General features: G+C 30.2%; 1 pseudogene; it reads right to left on the bottom strand.

The window, feature by feature from the left end:
• LOC149889234 (uncharacterized) lies at positions 1 to 3,469 on the bottom strand (annotated as a pseudogene).
• Positions 3,470 to 10,840: the final 7,371 nt, after the last annotated feature.

Below are 10,840 nucleotides of genomic sequence, written 5' to 3'. Positions count from 1 at the left end.
CTATATAAAATTTGAAGTTGGTAAAAGTAGCCAAAATTTGGTTTCTGAAACATTACAGCAGTTTCTAGATTTTTTTTCCAAAGTTGTCCAAAAAACAGTTTTTCTACCTTCACTTCGGCTACAAAAATCATTGGCTATATCTATTATGTTAAGTTCATCAGTTTTTTGTGTGTGTATATTTAACAGCATACACCAGCTTAACCGTCTTAGTACATGGTACTTCTAAACCAAGTTTTGATTCTTCTTAGTGTGCTGAAAGCTCTCTCGCTAGTGGGATTTGTTGCTGGTATCAGAAGAATAAGTTTTATCATCTTCCTGATTTCTGATAATGATTCCTTTTCAACTTCAATTGCTTCTCTGTAATGCACAAAAAATTGTGTTATAACTAGAGACCGCCGATTCGTTACTGTTTATCGGTTTGCGGATTGTGCACCGAATTATCTATGCTAAACGGTTCAAATTACTTACGGATTGATTTGATCCGAAAATAATGTATCGGAAAACAATTCGTTAAAATTTTTTCGGATTATTTTTTCGGATTGCAATCCGATTCGATACTTTCGGATCGGATTGCAATTCGAAAAACTTTTTTCGAATTGGAATCCGAACCGATATTATTTTTACGGATTTATACGGATTCAGAATAAAAATGCTTTTGAAATAAGATTCATTTTTATTCATTTATAATATTCAAATATACAATGAAACGAAATGATTTCCTTGTTAAGAAATAAAAAAAAGTGAAAATTACACTGAAAGTTAATCATTTTCCAAATTCATTTCCTGGCCACACAATGTCTTGAATTTTACTGAGTTGCTTAGTGTTTTTTTTCATATATACCAACATCTCAACCTTTGAGATTGAAAGAAAGGTTCTTCTAGAGCTGTATATATTCCTTGCTGTTGAGAAAACTCTTTCAGATGTTGATGATGCAGCAGGTATACAGAGGTTTTTTCTGGCCAGCCTTGACATTATTGGGTAAATATACTGGTTTTGTTTCCAGAATTCCAGTACAGTTGTATTTGCTAGAACTGGTTTTGAATTCAAATACCCCTCAATTTCAGCAGAAATAGCTTTCTTGGTGGCATTTGGAAATAATTTCGATTATTTTAGTTTTTTCTTTATATTTGTCTTAACAAAAAATGATATTTTTGAGGCATGCATAAAGCTTTCAATAAAAGAACTAATTATTTAAAGGTTATTTGCCTTAATTGTTGAAATGAACGTAACAATTTTTCAAACTAGTTTTTATCTCTATTTCTATTTTTATTTCTGTTAATATTTAAGTAGAAGAAATATAACAATATAAATTTTATCGGACCAATCCACTAATTGAAGCAATCCGCAAAGCGAAATAATTTGCAAAGGAATTCGATCCACAAAAAAAAAAAAACCGCAAAAATTCAGTTTGAAATATTCTTAACTTTTAAATCAAAATAATATAATAATGGCTTACCGTAATAAATGTAAGTGAAGAATAGTAGACTTGATCTGTTGAACGAATTGTTGTAGGTTAAGATTTCCAAATAGGACTGATTGAAAATAAAAAAGAAATCCACTATTTATAGGACGCGCACATAATAAAAATGTAATTTATTGGACCACACCATTTAATGGTGACGCGATCGGATTGTAATTCGTATAATTCGCTAAGCGAACTAAAGTTAAATTGATTCGTAAAAATTTTTCGGATTAATAATCCGAACAGCAAAGAGAATCCGAAAAAAAAAAAAATCCGCTAGTGGTTCGTAAAAATTTTTCGGATTAATAATCCGAACAGCAAAGTGAATCCGCAAAAAAAAAATTCGCTTGTGGTCCGTAAATTAGTTTTCGGATTATTAATCCGAAAAATTTTTACGAACTGACTGTTTTAATCCGCAAAATAAGTCGGATTGGCTTTTTGCGGATTTTACGAATCGAATCGGCGGTGCCTAGTTATAACCCAGCAAACATCGAGTCTAAAAAAGACGTCTTTTAGATGTATAAAAAACGTCTAATACGTCTAAAAGATATATTTAAGACGTCTTTTTTAGACTAAATGTTTGTTGGAAATTACCATATAAATACGCATTTTAGTGCATATGTTAGTCAATTTGAGATACACTGACAGTCGTAATTATTAAATAAATAACAATAAAGTTTATAGGAAATCCATTCAAATCTTACCTGACAAAGTTAAGGACTTTTTGTAGAGTATCTAATGGTTGAGTTGTGGATTCGTGCATAACTTGTAATTGTGCATGCAGTCTTGAAGCATTCAAATTTGTAGGATAGAAATCAAGAACTTTGTTATTTATTGAACTACCTTCAGATGAAACATTTATAAGTACTGATTCTATCTTTTGAAGCATTAAATATCCTTGTTGTTCAAATCTAGATTGAATACTGACAATTGTCACTTCTATAGCTTCGAAATATATCTTCTTGAAAAAGTCAAAACTATAATTTTCAGATAATACTGATGCAGATGCTCCTATTTCAAAACAACGACGTACTTTGCGATTGCGGGGCAAAGCAGGTTTATTCTAGTTGAAGTAATTTTCTTTTGATTTTAATACGGTTCCAAAATAGCTCAAATGAATTTTCAGACCGGATAGATTCAATGTAATTAAAGATCTATCAACAACTTTCTGACCTTCACCAGCCTAAAGTGTAGCCTTTTGCAAACTTTTTTAAAAATTGTCTACCATGCATAAAGTAGTCTTGCCCAATTCGATTCCAAATAAGTAAGGGAATTTTTCCATTTGTGCTGCAACTCCGCCTATTCAAGCGACGATCTCAATGTCTTTTGTCTCAGATATAGCTTCTTCCCAAGCAACTTGTAGAGCTTTATAGTTTTCAGATATGGAATAAAATGATTCTGCTCTTACCGTCCAGCGAGTAGGGCAGGGTGTCCCAGGGAGAATAATTTCTTTTATCTTTTTGAAAAAGCATTCACGCTTGGGAGATTTTTTTTATCAACTTTTTAATTTCATGAACAGTGTTCAGAGTATTTTTCATGATGCTGATAGCTTTAAGTGTATCTTGTACTGCTAAGTTCAAAGGGTGACCATAACAATGGGAATATTGTGCTTTGGGTTCGAGATCACATATTCTCTTTGCAACTCCAGACTTGCAACCTGTCATGACGCTGGCACCATCATAATATTGACCGCGATAATTATTAATTGAAAGATTCATCCTGATAAGAATATCTTCGATAGTTGCAGTAATACTTTCAGCCGATGTGTTTTCCATACTATAAAGTCCGACAAACACTTCATGCACTTCCAAGTCATCTTCATCTACATATCGCAAGCAAATCACCATTTGCTCAGTGTTGGACTGATCTGTGGTTTCATCTACCATAATAGTAAACCATTTTCCAGAAATGTTGGATGTAATTTTTCTAAGTATAGTGAGACCCATTATCTGCAGAATTTCATTTTGGATAGCTGCACTCGTAAATTTATCTTGCGACTTTCTCATCCATTTAGTTAAAGCGGGATTATCTTTGCTTCTGAGATTAAGGGTTAAGAGAAAAGTTCGAATTAAATTCTTTATAATCTTTGTTTGTATTGTAATCACCAATACCTTGTCTGGCGAGAAATTGAATATTCGTGATTATTATTATTAATATTGCTCTATTTACCATTTTTTCCATGAGTTTTGCTAAGAAGTTCACCAATATCTTTAGTTAAGGGAATAGTTACAACCTTCTCGATGGCTTCTTGATGAGAAAGAGTATTTTGGTGTTTCTGGAATTTTCGTAAACCCTTTTTCCAATTAGAAAATCCAGTTTTTGTGAAAACATCCTCGCTGCATTTTGATGATGATAAATTATGCATCTCCATTACAATAGCAGCATAAAACTGTATCGCTACATTCGTTGTAATGCAACCATGGAAACAGTTTGTACCATTGCTGAGAAAATGATCGCTTCTGACTACCACATGTACGTTTTGGAAAAACTAACACAGGTTGATGCGGACTATTACTTAGATGCTTTTTTTCGTAGACTGTAACATTGGAGGCAGAGTTAACATCATTGTTGGCTGAGTTAGTAATTGAAGAAGAAAAATTAAAGACAGAACTAAAAGATGTTAGCAAGAGATGCAGTAGTAAAAGTGCTGTTAAAACCATTAGAATTCGAAGTATAATCTAAAAAAGATGCTGTAGTAGCTGTAGTTTCCGGGCTAGAGGTAGAGGCAAAGTTAGGAGAAATTGATGAAACGACAGTTCTTGCATAGAAAGAAGTAATAGTGCATTTGGTATCTGTCCCTTCCAACATTTCCTTCAGTCGTTTACAACGCTTCCCTTCCGCACCAGACAATTTTCTTTTTATAGACATACCACTGAAGTAAATCATATAATAAATTGTTACATAATGTTACCATAATTATCACAAACTTATTTAAATCTAATTTGCAAACTGTAGTTATTAGATAATAAATATCATCTGATAATATTTAAATTTAATTGTTAAATTCATGAAACTTAAAACACTAAATAAAAAAGGAAAATGCAAATTTATTTAAAAAAAAAAAACGCCTTACATGAACAAAACAACTTTTTATTAGTTGTTGCAAGTTCAATACCACGTTGTAACAAGTTCTATACAACGAGCTCTTTTTTTTATATTCGAAATGTAAAATTTACAGTTATTTAATAAAGTTTACATATTTGCGGCATTTTTATTTTTATTATTCATTTAATTGCAAAATATTTTTTATAGTTGTTTTGCAATTAAAGAAATTAGTTATAGATATTTAAATAACGAAGGTTATATAAATGTTTTCAAATTGCTTATAAAAATATTATGGTGGGGTATAACCCCCCCTCCCCCAAGCCCCCACTTTTCTACGGCCATGCAAACTCATAACTAATATTTCTAAATATAACCTGTCTGATGACGAGAAACAACTTTCAGCTAGAGGATTGAGTTTCGTACCAACAGTAACATAAAGATCTCCAGCATCAACAACTTTAAACAAACGCTTTTTTGACAACTCTATTTCAATAAAAATCTTTCAAAAAAACACATGTTCAACATGAAATCTAACTAGACATCTCCTAACACGGATAACACAAGAAAAATGGATGAAGAAGTCTCAGCTCTCCTTAACACTTCTAAAGAAAAAAATAAACTTACATCCCAAATTGAGAGCAGCACTAAAATCATTAGAACCCAATCCTAAATATCATTATCAAAAAGGCAGACAAGGGAGGGGAGATATTCATACTAGACACAGACGATTACGATCGGGAAATACGTGGATTACTGTCAGACAAATCAATGTACAAAAAACTAACACAAGATCACACCAAAGTTGTAATTAAAAAGTGTAAATAAAAAAAAAACTGCCGACTACCTAATTCCGAAAACACCTCATTGTTCACCATTGTTCTATGGGCAGTTAAAATTTCATAAAATCAACATACCTCTTAGACCGATAGTATGATGAGTTCCTGTCATCCTATTTCAAAGATACAACGCATTTTCTCAGACAACTTCACTCTCAGTACCTCAAATAACTACATTCTAGTGACAGCAGACGTTATTTTTCTTTACAGAAACATCCCACATCAAGATGGAATTGACGCAGTCAGACTTTTTATGGAACAAGCAGCACTTGTGTGATCTAAAAACTGCCCCCTCCTCCTCCTATTACATTGATTGATATCATTCTGCAAACCATTTTAAATCACAGCACGTTCCAATTCTCAAACGATTTCTTTCATCAAAGTCCAGGAAACTCCATGGTAACACCAATGGCACCTCCTTACGCTAACCTATTTATGGGAAAACCGAATGCCGCAAAAAGAGACAGGTTTCCCTAATTCAATATCCTTTTACAAAAGATTCTCTTATGACATAATTTTTGCTTTCCATGGTTCCCTAGAGAAGCAAAACGAAGTCTTTCAATTCATAAGCACCATTCATCTCAATATCAAATTTACTTTCAATCAATCAGTATCATTCATTAACTTCATGGACGTTGCCATATATAAGAACAACAAAGGAGATTACAACGCAAAATTTCACCGAAAACCGACATCATCAACACTTTCAGGAAGTTAATCAGCCCTCACACTTGAAGTCTAGGCTTGTTTACTGTCAAACGCTAAGAATAACTTCAGACAAGAAAGACTTAGTTAAAGAACTAGAGACATTAGCCCGTACGTTAGTGATTAGAGGATTCTTAGATTAGATTAGAGGATTCTCTAAAGATAATCAATAAACAAGTAAAAAAAAAAAAAGCGCTTCGCTGGACCCAATGTGAACTTATTGAAAAATCTTAAAGAATCTGAAACCACAAAACAAAACCATTAATAATGTGAGACCGACGTTTTTAATAATTAAATGATTAAATGTTTTTATGTTTGTTAGTTATTTGGTTTACTGTTTGTCTGTTGCAGCTGTAGTAAGGTTTAGGATTTAGGGAGGTATCGGTCTAGTTTTATATGTAAGGGCTTAGGTTGTGTTTTCCGTCCTTAATATATTCTATTACACAATATAACTCAATAAACGTTCTATTAGTTTTTAATGGTTTGCACTCTTTTATTTATCATGTTCATATCAAATACAAATAATGCTCTCTTACTCTACTTGTAGTGTTCGATAAATGTTTTTATCAATTACTCCTCTTTTTTGTTCTTTTTTATGCGAATATCTCTTCTTTATTTGAAATGGCCTGGTTATTCTTCTTTGATTAACATTTCTTCTGACTTCTGTTTAATTCCTTATTTCTTTTTGTCTTTTATTGACTCATAAAACTTCTTGTTTATTCAAATATTTTTCTATCGCAAAAATTCTCTCTCTTTAAAATTCCTCATAAAAACTTTCTTAAAACTCTTTTTTTTTTTATTTCTCTTTAAAACTCCGTCTTCCTCCTTCTATCCATCTCCCTCCTCTGTAAAACTCCGTCTTCCTCTTTCTATCCATCTCCCTCCTCTGTAAAACTCCGTCTTCCTCCTTCTATCCATCTCCCTCCTCTGTAAAACTCTTTTGAGCTTTAATAGTTTTTGGTTGTTTTCCGTTGTTACCTATTCGTCATTTATTTACAAAGCCGGTTGATGAGTCGTCTTGTTTACATCCTTTCCCTGTTATTTTTTATTCCCTGTTACTTTTCTTCTTTTCATTTTATCATTTACTTACGTGACAGGTTGATGAATCGTCGTGTATACGTCTTCTCCGATCCTTGTTTTTAACTTTTCTTCTTTTTGCTTTATCGTTTATTTATATGGCAGGTTGAATAAGTCTCCGTGTGTACATCTTTTCATAGTTGTTGTTTTTAGATTAATTTTTTTCACTTTGTAATTTATTTACATGAAGAGTTGACGTGTCATCTTGTGTAAGTCTTTTCGGATCGTTTTTTTTTAAACTAAATTCTCCCACCTCACAATAACAATTCATAATGCAATTAGGAAACAAATTAGCCGGATAATTCCAAAACACTCCCACTTAAAAGAAGAGGACAAGAGAGGACACTAGTCCGCACAACGGAGGTTCACTAGTCCGCACAAAATTTACGAAATAATGAAGATTATCATTATTATGATTATAATTATTGTTATGTTCATTATTTATTATTATTATTATTATTATTATTATTACTATTATTATTATTATTATTATTGTTGTTATAATTATTATTATTATTATTATTATTATTATTGTTATTATTATTATATTATTATTATTATTATTATTATTGTTATTATTATTACTACTATTATTGTTATTATTATTATTATTATTATTATTATTATTATTATTGTTGTTATAATTATTATTATTATTATTATTATTATTATTGTTGTTATAATTATTATTATTATTATTATTATTGTTATTATTATTACTATTATTATTATTATTATTATTGTTGTTATAATTATTATTATTATTATTATTATTATTATTGTTATTATTATTACTATTATTATTATTATTATTATTATTATTATTATTATTATTATTATTATTATTATTATTATTATTATTATTATTATTATTGTTATTATAATTATTATTATTATTATTATTATTATTGTTATTATTATTACTATTATTATTATTATTATTGTTGTTATAATTATTATTATTATTATTATTATTATTGTTATTATTATTACTATTATTATTATTATTATTATTATTATTATTATTATTGTTGTTATAACTATTATTATTATTATTATTGTTATTATTATTACTATTATTATTATTTTTATTATTATCATTATTATTATCATTATCATTATTATTGTTATTATTTTTATTACTATCATTATCATTATTTGGGCTAGTGATTGGTTAGGGAAGCACAACTAATTTCAATACAGTAAAAGACATACTGAATGTACAACCTTTAAGTGATTTTCATCCGATGTGAATAGGGTGAGTGAAACCGAAAGTACACGTTTCTTCGCACACTCAAAATCTTTTGCATCCGCAACTCTTTCGGCTAGAACATAGGTTATCTGTGCTAATCTCGCATCACACCACTATTATTTCACACCCAGGTGGTGTCCTAGCTCTCTAACATGTAGCGAACATCATAGCGAGTTCCGATTGGCTGATGGGTCTGGACCCATAGGATCCAAGGTATATGTGATCTATACTATATCAACACTGTCCGCTATACCATTTGTGCCAAAGGACCCCTGTTTCTAATGTAGTAGTTCTATTGTTTGACGAATGTCGAGTGTGGCTATTCGACTGCCAAATGAGGGCAATATTGTCCACCAAACTTCTCATAACAAATTTTAAGACAAAACAAGATTAGAAGACTTGTTCGAATAGACACACCATATAAAACACCATATAAAACTTTTACACAAATAAACTCTAACAATCTTTTTTGTTCCTGTATTAACTTTTCTTTTCTTTCTTCAATCTTTACTTAACTCTAGAATTAAAAGGTTTTGATGCGCACTGTTGACATGTAATATGATTGGTTAAAGAAATTTGCATATGAAATTTTAAGGAGTGTTGAAAAGCGGTCTATGTACATAAAATAAACTAACGTTAATATACAAAACTGAACGTTAGAAACTAAACTGATATGAATCCAAATAGTTAATTGAAATAAGTATAACAGTATAGCAAATAGTAAATTGAAATAATTATAATAAAAATTTCAATCTTTATTATTAAATTAAGCAGATAGTTAAGAAATATGAAAATTTCACTTGAATCACTTCGAGCAAAGATTTGATCAAGTTGAAAACGACAACTTTGAAACAAATATTTGCACCAGGCTGGAAATTGTAGAATTAAATATTAATAAAGGCTAGAACTAAACCAAAAAATTGTTTTATCAACAAAGGAATGCCAACTTTAAAACGAATATTGACACAAAAATTGGCAAAAAAATTTTGTTCATGTGAGTTTCAATTAACTTACAAATAGCTAATGGATTTAAAATATTAATTCATTGGAAATTCGTTTCCTGTAGGCAAAAAATAACCATTCATTCCATCCCCAAGAGACCGTACTCAGTATAAAATTAAAGTTAGAAAATTAAATTTTCGCTTTTGCATGTGCCTAATTGTCAAACGCCGCGTACTCTTTAACTATTACAACTATAATATTCTAAAATTACTATCAGTGCTCATCCGAGTCTCGAGTCTCGACTTAAAATGGTGAGAATGTTTAATTTTTATTATCTTTTTGTTTGTAAACAATAGTACTACCAAATAGTCAGCTAGCCTCCCCTCTTAAATAACCTGAAAATGGCCTATTTCAAAAATATTAGTGCTTTATAAATTTGAGCACAGGCTCGTTTCAGCATAGTAGTGGACCTAAATGGTGGTGCAGGTCATGGGATTTAATGTTATAGTTTCTTCAAAACACCATGGTAACACAATCATGATCCTGACGAGCAGGTCACCTAAATCACTACACTAGTAATTGGAAAAAAGCACAAAAGTTTTTCTTTCTCCCTTTCAGCCCATATAGTCACTCCTAATCGATAGCAGTAGCATATAATTCAGTTAAAACTACTAAACTTTTTTTAAAATATATATTTGGTGTATATAGATGTGTTATAGATATATTTTTACGTTGTGGGTATAGAATTACTTAAATACAGCCCAGTACGTCAAGAGTATATTGTCAAGTATAATTTATATGTATAGTTAAATGCTTGAATCATATATGAATATTGGTTATTTCCTGGATCGCGCGACTTTAAAAATTGTTAAAGGAACTTTTTGATAACATATTGTGCATCTTATCGAAAAATGTGTGATACATATAAGTTTATATCTTTAATTGATAACAATTATCTCTTAAAATTTAGGGATAATCACTCATAGTTAAAGATATTAATGTATGTAAAAACACATTAAAAAAAATTTTCATAATGTATTGTTTAATAAATTTTTGAATATATAAATATTTAAATCATTTCCTTTACTTTTTTTTACCAATATTGTATACTTACTGTTATACTTACTGTTATATACTAATGCTACAGTTATTCAGAAATAATTTCATCACAATACCAAGTTGACAAAATTGTTGCGTTACTAACCTTCTAGCACACAGCATTAGCTGGTATATAAAATAAAATACATAAAATGACCTTACTCTCAAATTAAGTCGTTCCAACAGTATTTTGGCGAAAAATTGACACTACGTTAATTTTGAAACGTCACTATCTATATATCACTAAACTTTTAGTTCACATTTACGATATACATGTCAAGTTTTGGGGACAGTCTAAAACTGTTCTAAATTCGTTTTACTTCAAAGTAGAGCAATATTAGGACAACGTGTGAGCTTAACCTAAAATCAAGCACAACTTTGCTATTAAGCAATAACTTAGCTATCCCACCAAAACAGACAAT

The sequence above is a fragment of the Hydra viridissima genome, unplaced genomic scaffold, assembly GCF_058129835.1.
Source record: "Hydra viridissima isolate aposymbiotic clone 2 unplaced genomic scaffold, HvirCarnegie_v1 scaffold_5, whole genome shotgun sequence".
Classification (NCBI taxonomy): Eukaryota; Metazoa; Cnidaria; class Hydrozoa; order Anthoathecata; family Hydridae; genus Hydra; species Hydra viridissima.
Note: the sequence above shows the minus strand (reverse complement) of the source record. Positions and strands in the feature narration are given on the sequence as shown.